Source organism: Bubalus bubalis, chromosome 1, assembly GCF_019923935.1.
Source record: "Bubalus bubalis isolate 160015118507 breed Murrah chromosome 1, NDDB_SH_1, whole genome shotgun sequence".
Lineage (NCBI taxonomy): Eukaryota > Metazoa > Chordata > Mammalia > Artiodactyla > Bovidae > Bubalus > Bubalus bubalis.
In genome coordinates this window covers 9,340,891-9,361,823 of record NC_059157.1, presented here as the reverse complement: position 1 = coordinate 9,361,823, position 20,933 = coordinate 9,340,891, and the positions used below count along the sequence as shown (strand labels likewise).

General features: G+C 51.2%; 1 long non-coding RNA gene across 1 annotated transcript; it reads right to left on the bottom strand.

The window, feature by feature from the left end:
• Nucleotides 1–17,047: 17,047 nt before the first annotated feature.
• LOC102400201 lies at nucleotides 17,048–19,271 on the bottom strand. Its single transcript, XR_329310.3, has 3 exons — nucleotides 19,058–19,271; nucleotides 18,604–18,952; nucleotides 17,048–17,106 (listed from the first exon to the last, which is right to left on the bottom strand). It is a non-coding gene; the product is annotated as an uncharacterized LOC102400201 (long non-coding RNA).
• Between the last annotated feature and the right edge of the window lie 1,662 nt (nucleotides 19,272–20,933).

The window sequence follows — 20,933 nt, the reverse complement described above, 5'->3', positions numbered from 1 at the left end:
CTGCAACATTTAAAGAAGCATTCCACGGACTTCCCTGCTAAGCCAGTGGTTCAGACTCTGAGCTTGCAACACAGTGAGGGGCAGAGGATCCAATGCGCCTGGTCAGGTGACTAAGATCCCACGTGCCTCATGACCGATAAGCACATAAATAAAGTGGCATTCCACACAAGACAACATCAAGCACAGTAATGTTCTCGCTTGGATAAGCATCTTTTCCACTCTGCCTCCATGGAGGTACAAATGTCCTGTGGTTCCCAAGTACCTCTGACTCAAGAACTGGCCTGACTTACTGTCTGGGGCTTGGGACTGTCTGGGAAGAACCATAAACACTTGGAGTTAAAGGCACAGCCCCATCTCCTCCCAGGCAAATATCCCTCTGCATCTTTCTTTTTATTCACTTTCTATTGTCCTAAGAACACGTAACATGAGAGCTGCCCTCCAGATGCATTCTTTTATTTATTTATATATTTGGCTGTGTGCATTCTCAGTTGCATCCAACTCTTTGCGACCCCTTGGACTGTACCCACCCCCCTCCCCCAAGCTCCTCTGTCTATGGAATTTTCCAGGCAAGAATACTGGAGTGGGTTGCCATTTCTTTCTCCAGGGGATCTTTCCGGCCCAGGGATCGAACTCATGTCTCCTGCATTGTCAGGCGGATTCTTTACCACTGAGTCACCACTGGGTCTTAACTGTGGCATGCAGGATCTTCAGGCTTCGTTGTGGCTTGAAAAGTCTTTGTTGCAGGATGCAGGATCTAGCTCCCTGACCGGGGATCGAACCAGAGCCCCCTGCATTGGGAGCTCAGAGTCTTAGCCACTGGACCGCCAGGGAAGTCCCTCCAAATGCATTCTTAAGTATCCAGGACAGGACTGGTGAACCTCAGCACCACACCTGATGGGGGCTGGCTGAGCCCCAAGCTGCCAGCACTGGCTCCTTTTGCTTCTTGGGGACACAGCCACTAGGTTCAGGCAACGTCAGTAGAATGTTCTTCTTTTCCTGAGGGGAGACTGTGCTCCCTGTAATTTCTGCTCCCCAGGCCACCCTAGCTGCAGTGGACCTGCCCTGAACCTCAAGGTCTCAGTCACACACTCCCTGCCCCACCACTCAGACAGACCTACCCTCTCACTCTCCAGATGAGTCCTTGTCAAACTGGGTTTGGCCCTTTGTATTCATGTAACTACCTTATTCAGTGGCTCAGATGGTAAAGCGTCTGTCTGCAATGCAGGAGACCGGGGTTCAATCCCTGGGTTGGGAAGATCCCCTGGAGAAGAAAATGGCAGCCCACTCCAGTACTCTTGCCTGGAAAATCCCATGGACCGCGGAGCTTGGTAGGCTACCGCCCATGGGGTCGAAAAGAGTCGGACCCCACTGAGCGACTTCACTTCACTTCACTTCACCTTATTTATAAATATATACATTGTAGAATTTCTATACTGTCTCCCAGAAAAGAGGGGGAATTAAGACACGTGTTTTTTAAGTTCAAAAATTAATCGATTTAATTTACTGCATTAATAGAACAAATGAGATGATCATAGGATCATCCAGATAAATGAAGGAAGAAAAACTAACAAAATTCAGAATATACCACAATTTACAAAAAAGAAAAAAAAACGGAATACACAGAATATGAATTCTTCTCTGCATATATATATTTCAATAAAAAGTTAAATACATAAAACTGTCTGCTGCTGCTGCTGCTAAGTTGCATCAGTCGTGTCCGACTCTGTGCGACCCCATAGACGGCAGCCCACCAGGCTCCCCCGTCCCTGGGATTCTCCAGGCAAGAACACTGGAGTGGGTTGCCATTTCCTTCTCCAATGCATGGAAGTGAAAAGTGAAAGTGAAAGTGAAGTTGCTCAGTCGGGTCCGACTCTTCGTGACCCCATGGACTGCAGCCCACCAAGCTCCTCCGTCCATGGGATTTCCCAGGCAAGAGCACTGGAGTGGGCTGCCATTGCCTTCTCCCATAAAACAGTCTAGGGCAGCCTAAATAACTCAAGAGCTCTAAGCTAAAAGTTCTTCCAAAGCTTTAAGTATGAGTATCTAGTGAATACCCATATTTTTAACTTAGCATTAAAAAAATCTCTAATGGGTTGTTTCTCTGATTAAAACCCTCACAGACTTTTTGACTGTCCACAGGAAAAAGCCCAGAATTCAGAACAAATCAAGATCTTGTCCTCCAACGTCCTTCCAGTACCCCACCTCCACCCTCCAGATCACACATGTCATTTTGTCAGTAATACCCTCCACCTTTGTACAAATTCCAACTCATAGACTTCCCAGATTTAACAAATGAAGATATAGGATGCCTGGTAAAATCTGAATTTCAGATGAACAAGTTTTTTTTTAGTATAAGTATGTCCCAAATATCGCATAGGATATACTAATATTACACCTCATTCCTATTTATGTGAAATTTAAATTGAACTGGACATCCTGTATTTTACGTGGCAAACCCACCTGTTCATCCCTCCAGCACTGCCTTCTTCCAGCAGCCTTGCCTGATTCCCCTCTTGGCCTATCACCTTCCTTCTCCACCCTTAGTGGGATTAACTTCCTCTTCTCTGCCCCCCAGAGCATCTGTGTACACTTCATTACCACACTCTTGGTTTATAACTGCTTGCTTTCGGGGGTCTTCTACGTGACTGGGAACTCTTGGAAGGCCAGGATCTTGTCTTATTTTGTCTCACTTATCCTTATAACCTTAACATCCGGCATGGTGCCAGGCATACAGTAAGTGCTCAGAAAGTCTCTGCAGCACCAGTAAATGCATAAATATGTAGTAGAAGGAGGCAGATATGGGAAGGATCCAGGCTAAGAGAGGTATATCCTCGAACATCAATTTTGCACTGTTTCCTGAGAACTAAGGCAATAAGTCAGCATGAATAACTCACACAGTTCTCTTTGACTGCAGAGGAACTGATCCTCAGCACCTTATACTGTGAACAGAGTGTTCAACCAGTGATTCCTAAAGGAAATCAGTCCTGAATATTCATTGGAAGGACTATGCTGAAGCTGAAGCCCCAATACTTTGGCCACCTGATGTGAAGAGCCAACTCATTAGAAAAGACCCTGATGCTGGCAAAGATTGAAGGCAGGAGGAGAAGAGGAAGACAGAGAATGAGATGATTGGATGGAATCACCAACTCAAGGACATGAGTTTGAGCAAATTCCAGGAGATAGTGAAGGACAGGGAAGCCTGGTGTGCTGCAGTCCGTGGGGTCGCAAAGAGTGGGACACGACTGAGTGAGTAAGCAACAGCAAACGGCGTGGGGCTTTTGTAAGACGTGTTGTAAGATGTACTGATGTTTTGTCATCTTACAGCTCCAGAGGTCAGAGCCTCCCTGGGCTACAGTCAAGCTGTTGGCAGGGCTGTGTTTCTTCTGGAAACTCTGGGACTTTTCTGTCTTTTCCAGCTTCCTATGCTGCCCGCATTCCTTGGCTCCTGGCCCCCTCCTCCATCTTCAGAGCCAACAGTGGCGGGTTAGGCCTTCCCCCTGCATCCCTCTAACCCTCAGAGTGAACCTTGTGGGCAGAAGCCCATCCAACTCACCTCTCCCAGGGGGCCTGCACCAAGTAGGCTGCTCAGTAGCCAGTGGACATGGGCCGTGGGGGAGTTGGTGAATGCCCTGGATGATTCCTGGAGAAGAACTGAACTTCCTGTAAATCCTGTGTGGACCCTGACCCCCAAATGCTAATACAAGGCTGTTAAAAACTCGGCATCTGGAACCCAAAAGGCCTGGGATCCTGGGAGCCTCTGACAGCGCCTGAGAGAGGAGGAGGGTCAAGAGAAGCTGGAAGAGGCTTGGCAGCGGTGAGACCCGGTGCCAGGTCGTGGCTCTGAGCTCCGGGCTCTGCTTGGCCATCACAGAGCAGGGAAAGTGAATCCTTTGGAACCCCTCCCCTCTGGCGATCCCAGCGGTGAAAGTGAAGTGGCACAGGCTTCCATCATAGGGGCCCATAAATCTGCTGAGACGGCTTCCCGAGGCGGGATGGGTGGCCACCAGGGAGTGTGAAGAGGAGCCCCACGCCCCGCCCTTCTTGGGAGTTTGATATAAACGAGGCGCCGGGAGAGAATGGGTGGGTGTCCATCAGGTACGGTGACCGCACTTGTGCTTTGAAGGCACCCACCCCCTGATTTCCATCTGCAGCTGGCGGTCCCCTCTCCCAGTCTCCCTCTGCCTGAGAAACGCATCCGGTCTTAGAGGCGGTCCTCACCTGAGCTCAGGCGCTCTTCCCCCACCCACCCCCCATCCCCAGTAGTGACTGCACCTCTGCAGGCTTTCCCAGGTCTGACTCCACCTGCATTATCCCCTTTGGGCCTCACAAAAACCTCTGAGCAGGTGGAGCAATTCGTTATTCCCCTTGAACAGAAGACCCAGAGGCTCAGAGCGGTGGGACCCTTACTAGCAGTCCAGCCGTTACTGTGCTCGGTGCTGGACAGACTCAAGTCAGGAAAGCCCATCTTGGATTCCAATCCTGTTGACTCGGCTTAATTGCCTTTGTGAAATGCCCATCTCTGGGGAGAGAAACCCAGAGAGCCTTTGCTGGCATTGACATCTTATTGTGTGTTCATTTATCAAGTTCTTCCCAGAGACCAGCTAGAAGGAAGCAATGGTTTTGAAAGAGGGCAGGATGGTGAGATGGGTCTGAAGCAGGGGCAAGTGCCCAAGGTCCCTTCCTGAGGGTCCTGGGGATGGGGAGCAGAGTGCCTGAATTCAGGTGAGCGTGACCTCTAAGATGGGATGCATTATCCAGACAGAGGGAGACTGGGAGAGGGGCCCCCAGCTGCGGATGGAGACCAGAGGGTGGTTGGCTTCAGAGTGCCAGTACGGTCGCCACACCTGACAGACACTCACCCATCGTCTCCCCACAGAAGAGCAGGAAGGAGTTGCAGATGCCTGTGGTGGTCAGAAGTTGGGTGTGGGGACTGCTGCCAGGAAAAGGGACTCGGGGGTCCTGGGTTGCCAAGGGGACTATAACGCTCTGAGCCTGCAGCTGCCAATGAAACACGTGCAGCCGACCTTCCGTCATGTGGGTGCCCAGAAGAAAAGCTCCAGGAGAGAAAAGACTGCAAACCATGCAAAGAGGGAGAGCTCGCTACACTGGGGAGAGAGAGAAAGAGAGGGCTGGACCAGAGCTGGTCCATGATGTAAGGCAGAAGACCTGTCCACAGTCCTCTCCAGGGCCTGAACATCTTGAGAGTTACAAGGTTGCCTGGTCTTCCCAGGGGGAATATTAAAAATATTTTAAAACCAGTATGGCACGACCAATCAGGTCGTATGCCAAGTAGGAAGCTCCTATGGAGTCGTGCAGGTGTGCCGCTGCATCCCAGTACCACGGCAGTTCCCATGGAGGAGCAAGAGGATGCGCCGTTCCCAGAATGCACCACGCTGCCCCCGCAGGCCCACTGTCCTCCTAGCCGGTACCCAAGATTCAGCTCCCCATCTTTTCATGTCTGGCCACTCCCCAGGCTGTCCCTGCAAGGCCAGGGTGGTCTCCTGTCTGCCCTTGTACACCACAGCTATCCAGGCAGCCCTCCTCAAATGCTCTTTGCTTGTCTGCATGTCTGGAGCTCCTCCAGAATTTCCTTGAAGCCAGAAGCTGTATCCTTTTCGTCCTTGCATTTTCCGTACTTAGCCCCCTGCCTGCCATGTCATAACATGGGATCCCTGAGTGAGACAGGTCCTATGACCCAGCTCTGTGCAGTCAGAAGTTGAGTGAGACACCCTGGAAAGCATTTTAAAACAGACAGCCTTAGGGAATTCCCTGGTGGATTGGCAGCTGGGACTCCTTGATTCCTCTGCTGAGGATCCAGTTTCAGTCCCTACTCAGAAATTAAGATCTCACAAGCTGCACAGCAAGCTAAAAAAAAAAAAAAAAGCTGCCTTAGAAGGCAAGCAGCTTGACCTTCTCTCCACTCTTCTGCTGGCCTGGAATTCAGATGTGATGCCAAGAGGTACAGCAGCCATCTTGCAACCATGAGGACCACAAGCATGCAGATAAAGGCTCACATACTAGAATGTAGGAACAGAAAAATGGGAAGAACCTGGATTATAAGTAGTGACTTCAGTGGCTTACCCCAGAATTCCCGTTGGGCCAGACCTGCAGTCTCTGCTTCACTTGTTGAAATTCAAAGTCATTCTGGTTTTCTCTTTCAAACAGCTAGAAACAAACCGAAGTGACCCAAGTCTCTCATTTAGAGATTCTCACAGCAGACAGGAAAAGGGAGGGCTGAACATTCTAATTTTTACTGCCTCCTGGGATATTACTATTCATAGTCTGGTCCCCAGACCAGCAGCATCAGTAGCTTCTGGGATCTTGTCAGAAATGCAGAATCTCAGTCCCCATCCCAGACATATTCAATCAGAATTTGCATTTTAACAAGAATCTTATATGCATGTTATGCATATTTAAGATTGAGAAGTACCATCCTAGGAAACTCTTCTTTCTTCTGTTTCGATGCCTATAGCTGCAAAAGAATCCTCTATCTAGGTGTCAGTGCATTTTTCATTCACAAGCACCCTCATTGCTCTGTATTCCTTGATTAGCAATCCACTGGAAGGGGCTTATGGACCCCTACTTATCAGAAGAGGAGACTGAGTCACAGAGAGGCTTACCAGCCACTCCAAGGATAGAGCATTCAGACAGACCTTTAGCAATGAATCCAAGTTCACAAGACAGAAGGGTGGACAGGAGGCTCTCTTTTCTTAAGGAAATAGCTCAGGGCTACTACAAGGCAAAGTGCAGGCAGCACAGAAGGGCTGGCCTTTGGTCCCTCCAAGGCTGACCGCACCAGCCGGGAGCAAAGAGACCGCACTTTCTCCCCTCACTGCAGAATAAGCAGTTGTGTATCTGGAGACTTCTGTAATCTTCCAGCAGGTCCAGAGTCTATATTATTTAGTATCTGTCCCTAGATAAGCCTGCCCTTTTATGGATCCTTTTAACATTTACAGCATTACAAGAAAGCCATAATCCCCAGCCCTCAGGAAAGCCTAGCGTGTCCATCTGACCCCTTTGTTTTCGACTTTCAACCGCAGTCTATTAACCAAACTGCTGAATACACGGTATAAGCGCCATCAGTAACAACTTCCCAAGTAGAACCTCTCAGCCTTGGAGTGCTTTCCAAGTTCTGCGTGAGCTCCTTGGGTGTGAAGTTTTTCAGCCATTTTCGTCCGTAAATATGTAACCAACCACTTCCTGAGGCGCCACGTAGTCCTTACTGCCATCACCTGTGTCTTCTTTTACGGCCATCATCACGGCGCCTTGACTGGAGGGTGAACTATCCTTTCTGGAAGCTGACACGCTCTGCATCCTGCATGATTTTAACACAGCTTTGGGGGTTCTATTTCCGGCTCCACTGCAAGGAAGGTGCCTCCTCAAAATCAGTGGGGATTTCAGACTGAGGGTTGATTCCATCCTCCATTTTCTCCCGACACAAGCTTTGTCTGAGCTGGGTCCTGTGGGGAAGTAGGCATCTAAGATGTGTCCCCAGACCCTTACGAGTGTAGAGATGGGAAAGAAAGACCCATCAGAGATAGCTCAGGGGGCTGGTGTAGGCAGAGCAAAGTTGGAGAGAGGGGCTCACCCCCACTGTGGCGTTCAGCATGCAGAGACCCCGTATTCAATCTCAGACCCATCCTTCTATCGTCTAGGAATTGCTCTCTCTCCCCTCCATCATTCTGTCCATTCCCTTAACTAGCTAACTAACAAGGAGGCTCTCAGCTTCTGATACTGCCCCCGAAGTTTGGGTAGTTGTTGTCACAAGAGTTAAGTGCAGTTGAAACAGATTAAAGGGGGTGGCTGGCAGGAAAAAGCAGGGCATCCTGAAGTCCAAAGGAATCACACTTCCACACCTCTGTCATGCTGGAAAGTCCTGCACCAGCAGGCCACACCAGGCCTTTCCTCCCTCCTGCCCTGGCTGAGGTCCCCTCTAGCCCTCCAAGGCGAGGGGAAGCCCCGGATGGAGGTCCAGTTTTGCAAAAACACAGGGAACCAGACATAGTCTGCCAAGAGTACTCACAAAACCGCTTCTCTGCGCCGAAAGGGCGCATATGATGAATGTGTCCGCCCAGGCACCCTGTCGCCAGGCCCTCTCCCCTTATCTCTCACACATCATATTTCTCTCGGTTCGGGCATAACTGACCCTGGAACCAGAGATCTGTAGGCAGCTCCAAACAAATCCCGTGACCCTTCTTGTCCTCGGAGATGGAATGTTCTTGATGGGGAATGGATTGCAGGGGAAAGGGGCTGCTTGATTGGTGGCTGTGCCCTGCAGAGCAGTGGGGGTGGGGGGTGAGGGAGGCAGGCCTGGACCACCAGCACGATGCTCCTGGTTGCACCGAAGCTCCCCACTTTTCCACTCCATCCCTGGCTCTTGGACTGGGCTCCTGGCTGCTCTCAAGACCCTTTCTTTCCTCTGAGGGGCTTCCAGATGGAGTGCCTCCCCCACCTGATTTTCTGGGACTCTCCCTGGGAGGTGAGGCACCCCCAACCCCCAAAGCCTGGCTCCATAGCTCCAGCACTGAGGGCGGGGGCGTCTGTGGAATGCAGCCCCCTCCCCACGCTCAGAGGCCGCGCAGGGCACAATAGAATACATTAGTCCCGCAGCCTTTTCAGCTCTGCCTCTTTACGAACAATGGCGGCAACTGAGCTGATTTTTGCCAAATGACTGGCTTTAGTCCATTCGGAGCAGAATGGAGGCCGCCAGACAAAGTCCATATTCAGGGCTTCCGAAGGGGGTGGCTAATGGGCACGGGGGCACCAGCCCGGGCTACTTCCTGGGCCCCACACTCCAAGCGTCCCAGCACCCAGAAAAGAGCCGGGAGGCAGACACCATCTAGTCAGGGCCAGCTGCCCCCGAGACTAGCGACCACGCGCTGCCCTGGACGCAGGCAAGGCAGGTTCTGTGTTTAATTTGCGAGGCCTGGTACCAGTGGTTAACCCCAGAACAACCTTTCGTGTTGGGGGTTTTATTTAGGAAAAACCAGCTCGGCTTCTGGGAGGAAACAGTGCTGTACTAACATCAGCCATCGGCTCTGTGATGGGAAGAGTCTGGTTTCCCTGCCTGAGCAAACCAGGGGACCTATTTCTTGTCCTCTCTGAGCCTCAGGGCCTTAATTTGGGAGGAAGTCGGCAACCCACTCCAGCATTCCTGCCTGGAGAATTCCATGGACAGAGGAGCCTGGCAGGCTACAGTCCATGGGGTTGCAAAGAGTTGGACACAACTGAGCGATTAACACACAGACACACACACACACACACACACACACACACACGGCCTACACAAGCTCTAGGCTATTTCAAACCTTGACATTTTATGTAGAAAGAAAATTCTGGCCATACGTCCTTTCCTTTACATCTTATACTGCATTAGAAACTCCTCAAACACCAGGAAACTCAAGAGCCCAGTACAAGTGTTAGTGATGATTATAACCTTTGGCAAAGACCAGTGTGAAACGAGCAAAGCCACCACCAAAAATACGGCTGTTCGGATGCGATTTTTTGTCGTTCCTGTAATGACTATGTCAAGCTGGAGAGACGAGAGTACCCCCCGTTGGCAGAGAAGCAGGTGCTACAACGTCCCCCTCACCGACCTGGCCTTCTCCCAGCTGGTTCTCTTCTCTGCCACGGATGTGCTGTGATCCCCCCTGGAGAGAGACAGCTTTTAGCTCTTCTCTTTGCATTTTCCTTCTTTACTATTGCATTATCAATATGGCAAACACAAGAATTCTGCCTAGATTTTTTGTGTACCTAAGAAAGTCATCCCAAGCACCCGGCTATTGAACATGAGGCATCTCAGGTGGGAATGCTCTCCTGCCAGTGACGTCACCTGCTCAGGGAGGTCTTTTCTATTTCAAAATGTACCTGGCCTTTCTACCAAAACCAACCCCTTGGCCTGTTTTTTTATTGTTTTTCTTTTTTCCTGTTTGATTTTCCTACCCACCTCTTGTGATCTTCTAACACCCACATATTTTTCTCATTTATTTTATTGTCTGTCTCCCTTTATACCGCCACCACCGCTTCTCAAAGGCAGAGATTTATATCAGTTTTGTTCACAACTGCATCCCATAGAACGGTGCCTTGGTGCCTAGAAAGCACTCAATACAGAAACACTTGCTGTTTGATGAATGAACTAATGATGAATGAATGTGGAGAATATAGGATACAAACGTACATGTAGTATGATGCAAATTTTGCAGAAAGAATAGAAGGAAGAGAAAGAAGGAAGTGATACAAAATACTGTGCATAAAATAGAGAAGCAGCAAAGATTTACTGTAGAGCCCAGGAAATAATGGATAATAATATGAAGAAAAAGGAATCACTTGCTGTACATCTGAAACTAACATAATACTGTAAGTCAACTATACCTCAATTTGGGCTTACCAGGTGGCACTAGCAAGAGTGGTAAAAAACTCACTTGCCAACGCAGAAGACATAAGAGACGCAGGTTTGATCCCTGGGTCTGGAAGATCCCCTGGAGGAGGGCATGGCAACCCATTCCAGTATTCTTGCCTGGAGAATCCCATGGACAGAGAAGACTGGTGGGCTATAGTCCACAGGGTCGCAGAGAGTCAGACATGACAGAAGCAGCTTAGCATGCACACATGCATGATTCATTTTAAAAAAAGAAAGGAGAGGGACTTCCCTGGTGGTCCAGTGGTTAAGACTCCATGCTTCCAATGCAAGGGGCCCAGGATGGATTCCTGGTTGAGGAACTAAGATCCCGCATGCCACGTAGACAAAAAAAATAAGTAAAATAAAACATTAAAAAAATATATACAATAAGTAAAATACAAATGAAAGGCGGGAAAGAAGGAAGGAAGGAAAGAAGGGAAAAGATAACTAAATATTTGAAAATAGGAACACTGAAGTGTTCACAGCCTCTGGTTTTGGGAATCACAGGTGGTTTAAACTTTACTCTTTTGGCTTTTTTTTCATTTTCTAAAATGTCTACAATGGCCATAAGTCACTTTGGCGGGGAAAGGGTAAGAGAATAAATATTACAGCTAAAGAAAAGAGGTTGGGTAAAGAGAACACCATAACCATTTTTCTCAGCAAAAAGAACACGGTGAGTCTCTAATATTAGCCCCAGTGACATAGGTTCTTAAAAATCCTGCCTCATTTGAAGCATCAGGTAATTATTGCAAAAGCCTTCGTGTGGGAGGGGGTGAGTGATGGCTCACATTTTCTGGATAATTGCCCTCATTGTCCAGTTCACACTGCCTATAGAATCATATCTGCATTCCCAGACCACACAGAAGTGAAGTTTGGAGTGAGAACTCGCTCGCCATCAATCCATCAACAAGCATTTAATGAGCTCCTACTACGTGCAAGGTTCTTGCTGTGCCTCGTTGCTCACTCTTGGGTATGTGGCCTCCTCACTGACCCCCTGAGATCTCTCACCACCCCCATCTGCTCTCCTTGGGCTGCCTGCCCTCCCGGGGCACCCCAGGTCCAGTCTGGTCGTCCGTCCATTGCATCCTGCATCCCTTAAGGAAGAGGCACTGAGCTTGGCCCACCTGCTCCAACTCTGAGCAAGGGGTAGGGGGGCAGTGGTCCCTGGTGATGCCTCTGAGCTGCCTCCCAGCAAACTTGCCTGGGTCCCTTCCATCCTCCTGGACATTGCTGGATGACACTCCCACGGGAAGGGGCTGAGAGGGGAGCCGTGGAAGGTCATATGTCTATCATGTCAGGGGAGAGCTTGGCGGCCACCTTTCTCAGTGGCAGGAATTCGTCCTGTAGTAACTTGCCACACGAAACACACCTCTTCCGCTTGGACTGGACTGTGTCCCAGGATGGGGAGGCCAGTGAGAACCCTGTCCCTGTGCACCGCAAGCAGGGCCCGCGTTTCCTGCAGAGCCCTGGGGGTGTTGGCTCTCAGGAAATGCTGGACCCGAGAGGTGTCAGCCACCAAGAGCAGGGAGGCCGAGAGCTCGGGGCTGGAACCCCCCGGGAGCGTGTCTGGGCCTGTGGCGGGATCCAGCGAGGCAGCAGGGATTTCCTGCCAAGCTAATGAGGGTGCTGGCAGCATGCAGCCATCACTGGCAGGCAACGTTAGCTCTCATTGGGATCCAGCCCTGCCTCCTCTGGAGGGCGGCAGAGCCTGAGAGCAGGGCCCTCCCCCTCAGAAACTTCCTGCCCCGCCTCCGGGCCCCTGGGAGGGCACACACCCTGGGCGCCCTGCAGCGTGTCCCCCCACCTCCCCAACTACCCCTCTTCCCTCCCCTTCCCCCACATTGAGATGCCTTCCATAGCCCACACAGGACACCTGGACCTAGCTAGATGTGGCCAGCTTGTCTGAGGACTGGTCAGCCCGCTGGAGAAGAAACCGGTGTGTCCAAGGACTGGCCACCCCACTGGAGATGAGAACGGCGTGTCCGAGGGCCGTCACCCCGCTGGAGTACTCTGGGCTCCAGGCCGCTCCCTCTCTGTGCCCCCACCTGTCAGGGTTCCAATGCCCAGGTGTGCTGTTTCCCTCCGTCCATCCTTCCACCATCTCCTGCAGATGGAGAATTGCAACCGGAAGAAGAGGAGCACGGCTGGTGCTCCCAGCTGGAGCTCGCAGCCTGGGGGACCTCTAGGGGGTGGAGGGAAGGACCCTCAATGCTGATGGGGCTTCCGTGTTTCAGGGAACTTTCTCCAGAAGGAGGGATGATTTCTCACCTCTCAGGGCAGGACCAACACTTGATCAGCATCTTGTCTTGAGAACTTTATTGGAGTCCTGGCCTTTCTGTCATCCATTCAGCTACTCCGTGCTGGGCCCTCAGAGGGTCCAGGGGATGACGATCAGGGCAGACACGAGGCAGACCCACCATCAAGGTAGCCCAGCCGCAGCCTGGAGCCTTTGTTTGCCTTCCACCAGCTGAGATGAGATTCAGACTCTGATTCAAGGAGGGTTTGCGGAATACCTCCTTTATGTCAGATGCTTAGAGGATCACTGGTACATTGATGAGCTTGGTAGAACCTCAGCAAATCTGGGAGGTGAATTCGTTCTGAAGAAATGGAGGCTGAGACCCTAAACGCTTTGCCCAAAGTCACTCAGCAGACCAGTAGAAGGACCCACATCCAGGACTCGGAAAGTTTTTGAAACACGTGGTGGTGGCAGGGTGGGGAGAGGGGAGCTGCTAGCTGAAAAGGTTAACAGAACTTTTTGAAATCCCTTTTCAGCTACCAAGTCCTGTGCTGCTAGATCTGCACCCAGGAATCAAAAGTTCTCACTTGGCTGAGTACCACTCCATCCCCCACCCACCGAAGAAACAGCCCCATCCCGCCCAGCAGAGGACCACGGCACCCTTGGCACTTTTCCGACATCTGTGGCCACGGCCCATGGGGGACACCTTCTACGAGGGCCATGGAGGTGGACGTTTGGACTGGCTTTCCAGTCTGTGCTGCTTTTCCCCTTCTGTCTGTCTCTCTTTCTTTCCTCCTTTTTAAAAGGAGAGCAAGGTCTCTATTGTATCCCATTGTGTACCCGCTGCCGGGCCGCTGGGTTTTTCCGCCCTGTCTCATTAAGATGGATGGGGCTGCTGCCTTATTAATAATTGGGAAGGTCGTTCTTTGTTTCTTGTTCCTCTCCTCACTAACGAAGCCTGCTCCGGTGGCTCCATAAAGAACTTTGCAGCCCCGGGCGCACCCAAGCATCTCCCCTGTGTGTGGAGCACCGGCTGCCAAGGCAGGCTGGCCAGCCAAGCCTGAGAGTCCCTAACGTGCCCCGCTCCAGGGCCCTGGCATCACGGGAGGAAGGGCTGCCGTCATGCCGCCCCAGGGAAGCTGTTGGACCCGCCCGGAATCACCCAGGGTGTGGAGGAGAGGACGCAAGCCAAGTCCTAGGTCTGCACAGCTGGCTCCGGGCTTTGTTCTTCCCACTGTGCCACCCCGAGCATCTCTAGTCCCGGGGCAGACAGGCATCGTTCGAGGCACTGGGGCTGCCATGGTGAGCAAAGTGACCAGTTGCCTTCTTGCCCGACTTTCCAGTGGAGAGAGACAAGGAAGGAACCAGCATGCCAGGAAGCAGGACGTTAAGAAAGTGGGAGATGCTGTGGGGAAAAGAACCAAGCAGGAGGTTTCCATCTGAAAGGCTGGGAGAAGTGACATTTCCCTGGAGAGCTGGAGCAGGACAGTTCCGAAGTCCCCGCCAGGGGCAAAGCCCCCAGGACCTCAAGTGAAACAATGAGGGCCCAGCCCGTATTTCATGGTGTGGGGCTGAGAAAGAGACAGAATCTATGTTGGGTTAAGTCGGGGCTAGAGGCAGAGGTGTCTAAGTGGTCCACGGGAGGGAAGATTGGACTTTGGGCAAGGATGGGGCAGGAAAAGAAGCCCCCAGGCCTGAGTCAGGAGGGTGCGGGCACAGGGTACTGTACCCGATGGATGTGGGTGCTTGACCACCCACCCCGCGCCTCACTCCCAATCCTGCCGCTCTCGTCCTGTGTGGACGGGACCTGAGTCCCCGCTGTGGCTGCAGAGCCCAGGCGAACAGAGAGGATTCAGGGAGGTAGCAACATCCAGGTAAAGGACTCCATTCGAGAAAGGTGAGGCCTCGCCAGCTTGCCAGCAGTTTGCACAAGCCGTTGGCCGTATGAATTATGCTCCGTGCGCAAGTTCAGACTGCATCAGGCCTGCCTTTTCTGCCCCTCCCGCTGACGACACGGGTGTCTGTTCTCAGAAAACACTGCAGAATTCCTCCAAGGGCACAGAGCCCACTCCCTGTCTGCCCTTGAAGTGAAACTGAAAGTGTTAGCCACTCAGTTGTGCCTGACTCTTTGCGACCCCCGTGGACTACAGCCCGCCAGGTTCCTGTGTCCGTGGGGATTCTCCAGGCAATTCCTGGAGCGGGTTGTCATTTCCTTCTCCGAGGGGTCTTCTCAATCCAGGGATCAAACCCGGGTTTCCTGCTTTGCAGGTAGATTCCTTACCATCTGAGCCAGCAGGGAAACCCTGTCTGCCCTTATTTACCTCCCTAAATAAGGCAATAAGAAGAAAGAGGGGACACGGTATTTAATTTTTGTAATGCTACTTGATTTTCTTCAAGCCCCCCGACTTTATGTCCTGGGCTTATGAACCAACGCTTATTCTCACAGTCCAAAGAGACAAGGGTCTCTCTGCTCCCAGAGATGTCCCAGTTTGAGGGATTCTGGCCCCCAAGCCCTCACCCCCCTGCCACGTCAAGAAGATTAATGCCCTTTTTCCAACCTGTGAATGGGAGGCTGGGCTGTCACTGACCTCCTCCAAGAAAAGGGAGCCCGCATGTTTGCATGGGACTGAGGGAGCTTGGTTGAGTGCACGCACACACACACTCACACACATGCACGTGCACGTGCACGCACACACACACACACACAGACACACGCATCCTCCCAGGATTCACCAGGAGAAGATTTTATTCTCCACGTAGTTTTAGGGTTGCATCAAAGTTTACCATGGCCTCTGAGTGAAGGGATTACATTGATTCTCTCCTAAATCTGCAGGCTGGCAGGTTCCGTGAGAAGAGGACCTGGGTTCTGGCCACTTGAGTCAACCCCACAGTGGGGTGGCAGGCCTCCCACCATCCTTCCTTTGATCCTGCCCCCAGAATTCACTGATGAGAGAAAAAGAGCAAATTCCTCCAGCCTTGATCAAGTGCTTCTCACGCACCAAGCACCATGTGGGCCCAGGGGTGCCACCAGCCCTGGGCCACCTCAGGGCCTGCCCTGCCTCTCCCCGGCTCTGTTCTCCTGCCCCAGGGTCTGGCTGGCTTCTCTTCTCCTGACCTCACCATGGAGGTCGGGTTTTAGAACAGCCTTCCTATCTGTTAGCCCTGCAGACTCAGTGTGGATGCTGGAATCTGGCTAAGTCCGCACCCAGTCACGCGCCAACCCCTGCCCACCCCACCAGCTCTCCCTCATTTGATTTTAACACGATGTATACCTGCTTTTGAGCATTTTTCCTCAGCCTAAAATAGTAACGATCCTAGTAGCTTCTTACAAGGGTGCATTAATGCATTTAGAAGAGGTAACGCATGGAGAAGCTAACAACACTTGTCAACAGTCCTCATCCCCTGCAGAACGTTAGCGATGCTTCTTCTTCACCAGATTGCAGGATCCTCTGAACAGCTACTGCAAGCGACTGAGATGTATTCATCTTTATTTCCCCAGTCCCAGCTCCGGTGTAGACTCTGGCACACTTAACAAGTAGATGCTTGTTCAGTGTTTGTTAAAAATACTCTGTATCCATCCAGTCCTGGGTGCTGGTCCTCGGAAGCTGGCAGCATACAGATTTGCTGACCTGAGGAGTCCATTCATCCTGAGGTGTCAGGACTCCAGAGTTCTGTGGGTTCCTCTTCCCAGGTACGTGTTTATACACTGGGGGCCGTGTAGTCTTTGAACCAGAAGAAGGCCTAAAGGTGCCCAAGGCCTAGGGCAGTGGTTGGGGAGAGATAATTATTGTGGACAAAATACCTTTTCACACTCTTTAAAGTATTGTAAGAACTAAGCTCACCTCTCTTTCAAAAGGACAATCATGACTTGTGGTTCCCATGGAAGTGTGGGGGAGGGATGGAGTAGAAGTTTGGGGTTAGCGGATGCAGACTATCAAATGGAGAGAATGGATACAGCAAGGTCCTGCTCTACAGCACAGGGAACTAGAGTCAACATCCTGTAATAAACCAGAATGGAAAAGAACATGAAAAAGAATGCGTATGTGCGTATATATATGTGTATATATATTGTTGTTCAGTCACTCAGTCATGTCCAGCTCTGTAATCCCATGCACTCTAGCACACCAGGCTTCCCTGTTCTTCACTATTTCCTGTACTTTGCTCAAATTCATGTCCATTGAGTCGGTGATGCCATTCAACCAGCATATTCTCTGTTGTCCCCTTCTCCTCTTGCCTTCAATCTTTCCCAGCATCAGGGTCTTTTCCAATGAGTCGATTCTTTACATCAGGTGGCAAAGTATTGGAGTTTTAGCTTCAGCATCAGTCCTTCCAGTGAATATTCAGGGTTGATTTTCTTTAGGATTGACTGCTTTGATCTCCTTGCTGTCCAAGGAACTCTCAAGAGTCTTCTCCAGTATCACAATTCCAAAGCATCAATTCTTCAACACTCAGCCTTCTTTATGGTTCAATTCTGAAAAACCATAGCTATGTAAGTATACATATATATAACTGAATGTGTGCATATTTGTATATAAATATATATAACTGAAATCATTTTGCTGTACAGCAGAGATTAACACAATGTAAAACACCTATACTTTGATAAAATGCATTTTTTAAAAAAAGGACCCTCATGGCTGCTGCTGTTGCTGCTAAGTCGCATCAGTCGTGTCCAACTCTGTGCGACCCCATAGACGGCAGCCCACCAGGAGAGTGGGCTGGAGAGAATCCCCCATCCCTGGGATTCTCTAGGCAAGAACACTGGAGTGGATTGCCATTTCCTTCTCCAATGCATAAAAGTGAAAAGTGAAAGTGAAGTCACTCAGTCGTGTCCGACTCTTAGTGACCCCATGGACTGCAGCCTACCAGGCTCCTCCACCCGTAGGATTTCCCAGGCAAGAGTACTGGAGTGGGGTTCCATTGCCTTCTCCGGTCATGGCTGGGACATGTACATCTACCAAGCGATTCCTCTCTGTCTCTGACAAAGTTTAATTGTATCAAACTCTGCCTCCCTTGGACAGGTTCTTCTGGTCAATGTTTTCCTTCCATAAGGGTGACCCATCACTTAGTCATCTAGTCAAGTCTGGCGGGGCTTACTCTGTGGATCCTCACCTTAATGGGAGCGGCTCTAGTGCTGGGACAGGAGAGGAATGACCGGGCTAGTCATGGCAGGCACCTCCGGGTCAGGGAGCAACAGTGGGTGTGGACTCACCCCCTGGGCATCCAAGAAGAGCCACAGAAAGCCCTCCCTGGTGTTGTGGTCCCTGCCAGCTATGTGTCAACACCGCTCAGGACAGGCACCCACCATCCAGAAACCCTGTGTGGATCCTGACTGCCTCTCCCAGCAAAGCCTAAAGTCAGGGCCCTCTGCAACTTGGCTCCAAACTTCCCCCATCTTTATCTTCGCTCATCCTCCTCCACGGCCAAACCAAACAGCTCCCCTTTCCCTGGACACCCACAGGCTTCCCACCCTCCCACCTTGACTTTTGCTCTTTCTGTTCCCTAACAGGCTGATCCTGTCCCCTCCATCAGTTGAAACCCTGTCACCTACCCCTCCAGGCTCAACTCACTCACCTCTCTTCCTGACCGCATCAGCAAGACCTCTCCCCTGAAAGCCCGTTATGCTCTGTTCTACAGCCTTGCTGTTTTCCTGCTTTGCTTTATGTGTGTCTTTATCTCACCCATCTTCCTAGATTGGAGGCTCTTAAAGGGCAGGGACCTCATCTTGTATATGTCATCCCACATCTCTTACAGAGTGTCATGGATGGGTGGATGGAAAAAGGGGAAAGGAGAAAGGAGGAAGGAAGACACAGGAATGAACGATAAACAAAAGGCCCTGGGGACAGCCAGCTCCTAACCAGAGAGGGCTCACCCACTGAAGATGCCAGACCTGCAGCCCTTCTCTCAATGGATCCCTCCCTCCCCTCCCCCACCTGGTACCCATTTCAGCCACATCCATCACACAGACCTGGGATCACTGCGCAGAAAACTGCAAAGGCAGAGCAGGGCTGGCTCGGCCCCATGAGGTCCTCTTCCTCTCCAAGGGCTGCTGACCCTACAGGAGATCAGGGAAGGACAGACCCATCTGCTGGGCCCCTTTATCCCCTGGCACGGACACACCCCAGAAGGTAACGTGACCACACACAGGACTCGCTGGTTGTCAGTGGGGATGGCAGATACACACTAAACCAATGCTGAGTGACAGGGATAAAAGCAGCCTTCCGCAGGATGCTTCAGTTAGCCAGAACTCCATCAGCCGCAATTCTTATCTCACTGAGGCTTTTGTTTGTCTTGTCTTTTCAATCCGAGTGTCCTTTCTGCAGGAGAAAGAGAAACAACCCAACAAAACAAACGGACAGTAGAAATTGTGGTCAAGAACAGTTTCAGGAGAAGAGAAAAAGGGAGGGTTTGTGATGCCTTACCATCCGAAGTTTCAGAGGCTATTTCAGCGAACACCGAGCTGGTGACTCCGCTCCAAGTCGGCAAGCTCGTCAGGTCTCCTTCCCCTGCTGCCCTGAACCTGCGTTAGAAGCTGGAGTCTGCCTGTGTCTGTTGATTGACCGATTCGCGGAGCCACACCCCAAGGATCCAGCTGACCCCTAGTCACATGGCTCGCTTTGGCCTCATTGGTAACTGGAGGATCTGCAGATCATGCCAAAGCCACTGGGGCCGCGGCCCAGCCTCTGCCCAGGAGGAGCTCTGGAGCCCGGCAAACACCTGGCTTGGTCCCTCTCCCTTCAGCCACTCTCCACGTGACCTCAGCAGATAGAACCAGTCTGCTTTAGGTTCCTTGTCTGCAAAGCAGGGTGATAATAACATACCCAAGACTTCCCCCGTGGCTAGGACTCCGCACTTCTATTGCAGAGGCGTGGGTTGGATCCCTGGTCAGGGAACTAAGATCCCACATGCCACATGACACAGTCAAAAAAGAATTTTAAAAACGCAATAACATACCTTCAGGAATCCACAAAGACTAATGGAGATAATGTATTAGTATATTAATAATGCTCTAACACACCCAGGAGCTAAAAAAAAAGCTGAATTTTTTTCCCTTCCACCTGCATGCCAAACCTCTCACACCCCAGGCCCCAGGCTGTCCCTCCCAGAAAGTTCTGTCTGCAGCTCTCCAGGCCTCTTAAGGTGAGATGCTCTGATCCGTCACACCCTGAGAACCCCTGCCCTCTGCAGTATGGGGCGGTCACCTCCACCCTGAGCCCCCTGGGCCCCACAGCTTGCTCCCCAGTGCCTCTGCCCCAGCAGTGACCCCACCACTGGCGAGAGACAGAGCTGAGAGAGAGGAGACAAAATGGCCAGCCTGTGAAGTCCTCCTCCAGCCCCCTCAAACTATGCTTCTAGCCTGGTAGAGTGCCAGCTCCATCATACTCCGAGATCCCTTACTTAATCTCTATGACTTAAGGACTGACGCTGTCCCCTTACAGATAAGGAAACCGGGGCCCAGAAAAGTAGCTTTCTCAAAGTCACACATCTCATAAGTGGTGGAACCAGCCTTGGAGCCCACGGGGTCTGACTCCAGAGCCAAGCCTGCAGCTCTGAGCCTGGGGGCACCCTGTGTCCCCAAGGCTTCAGGCAGGAGGACCCCCTCATCCCAGAACTGCCTTTGGCGGGGACCCACCCTGGGTAACTATTTTTCATTTATTCTTTCCAATTCTCACAGCAAGCCCACACTTGCTAGGAAAAGGTTTACTTTTCCTATTAGATGAGATACTTTCCTATCCAGATGGGAAATACTGAGGTCCAGAGGCATGAAGTGAAACTGTAAGTCACAGAGCTTGTAAGGGGCCAAATCAGATTCATCTGACCCCAAAGCCCGTGACTCTTCTGCTGCCCCAGCTCAGAGGTCAGCGCCAGACACACAGAGGAGGCCTGAATGGCCATACCCTCATGATGGCTTAAGAGGTAGTGAGACCCCATCTGTTCAAGCTCTCCCCAGGATCCCCAGGTACAAACCAAACTCCAGCCCCATGACCTTCTCCAAGAGCCCAGCCACGTGCCTGCAGTAATGAGTGTATTATCTGGGACTGGAACGCTTGCGGTAGCATACAGATTAACCGGGCTGCCTTTATCTGGGCTGAACTGTCTGTTGGTAGAGACCAGAGCCCAGAAGGACTGTGATAGAGGAAGGGACATGGATTTGGCAGGAGAGGGTGTTGGATGTTCAAGGTGGTGGGAAATAAATGGGGAAACAGTGGAAACAGTGTCAGACTTTATTTTGGGTGGTCCAAAATCACTGCAGGTGATGATTTTGATGGGAATTTGCTGTATGACTCAGGGAACTCA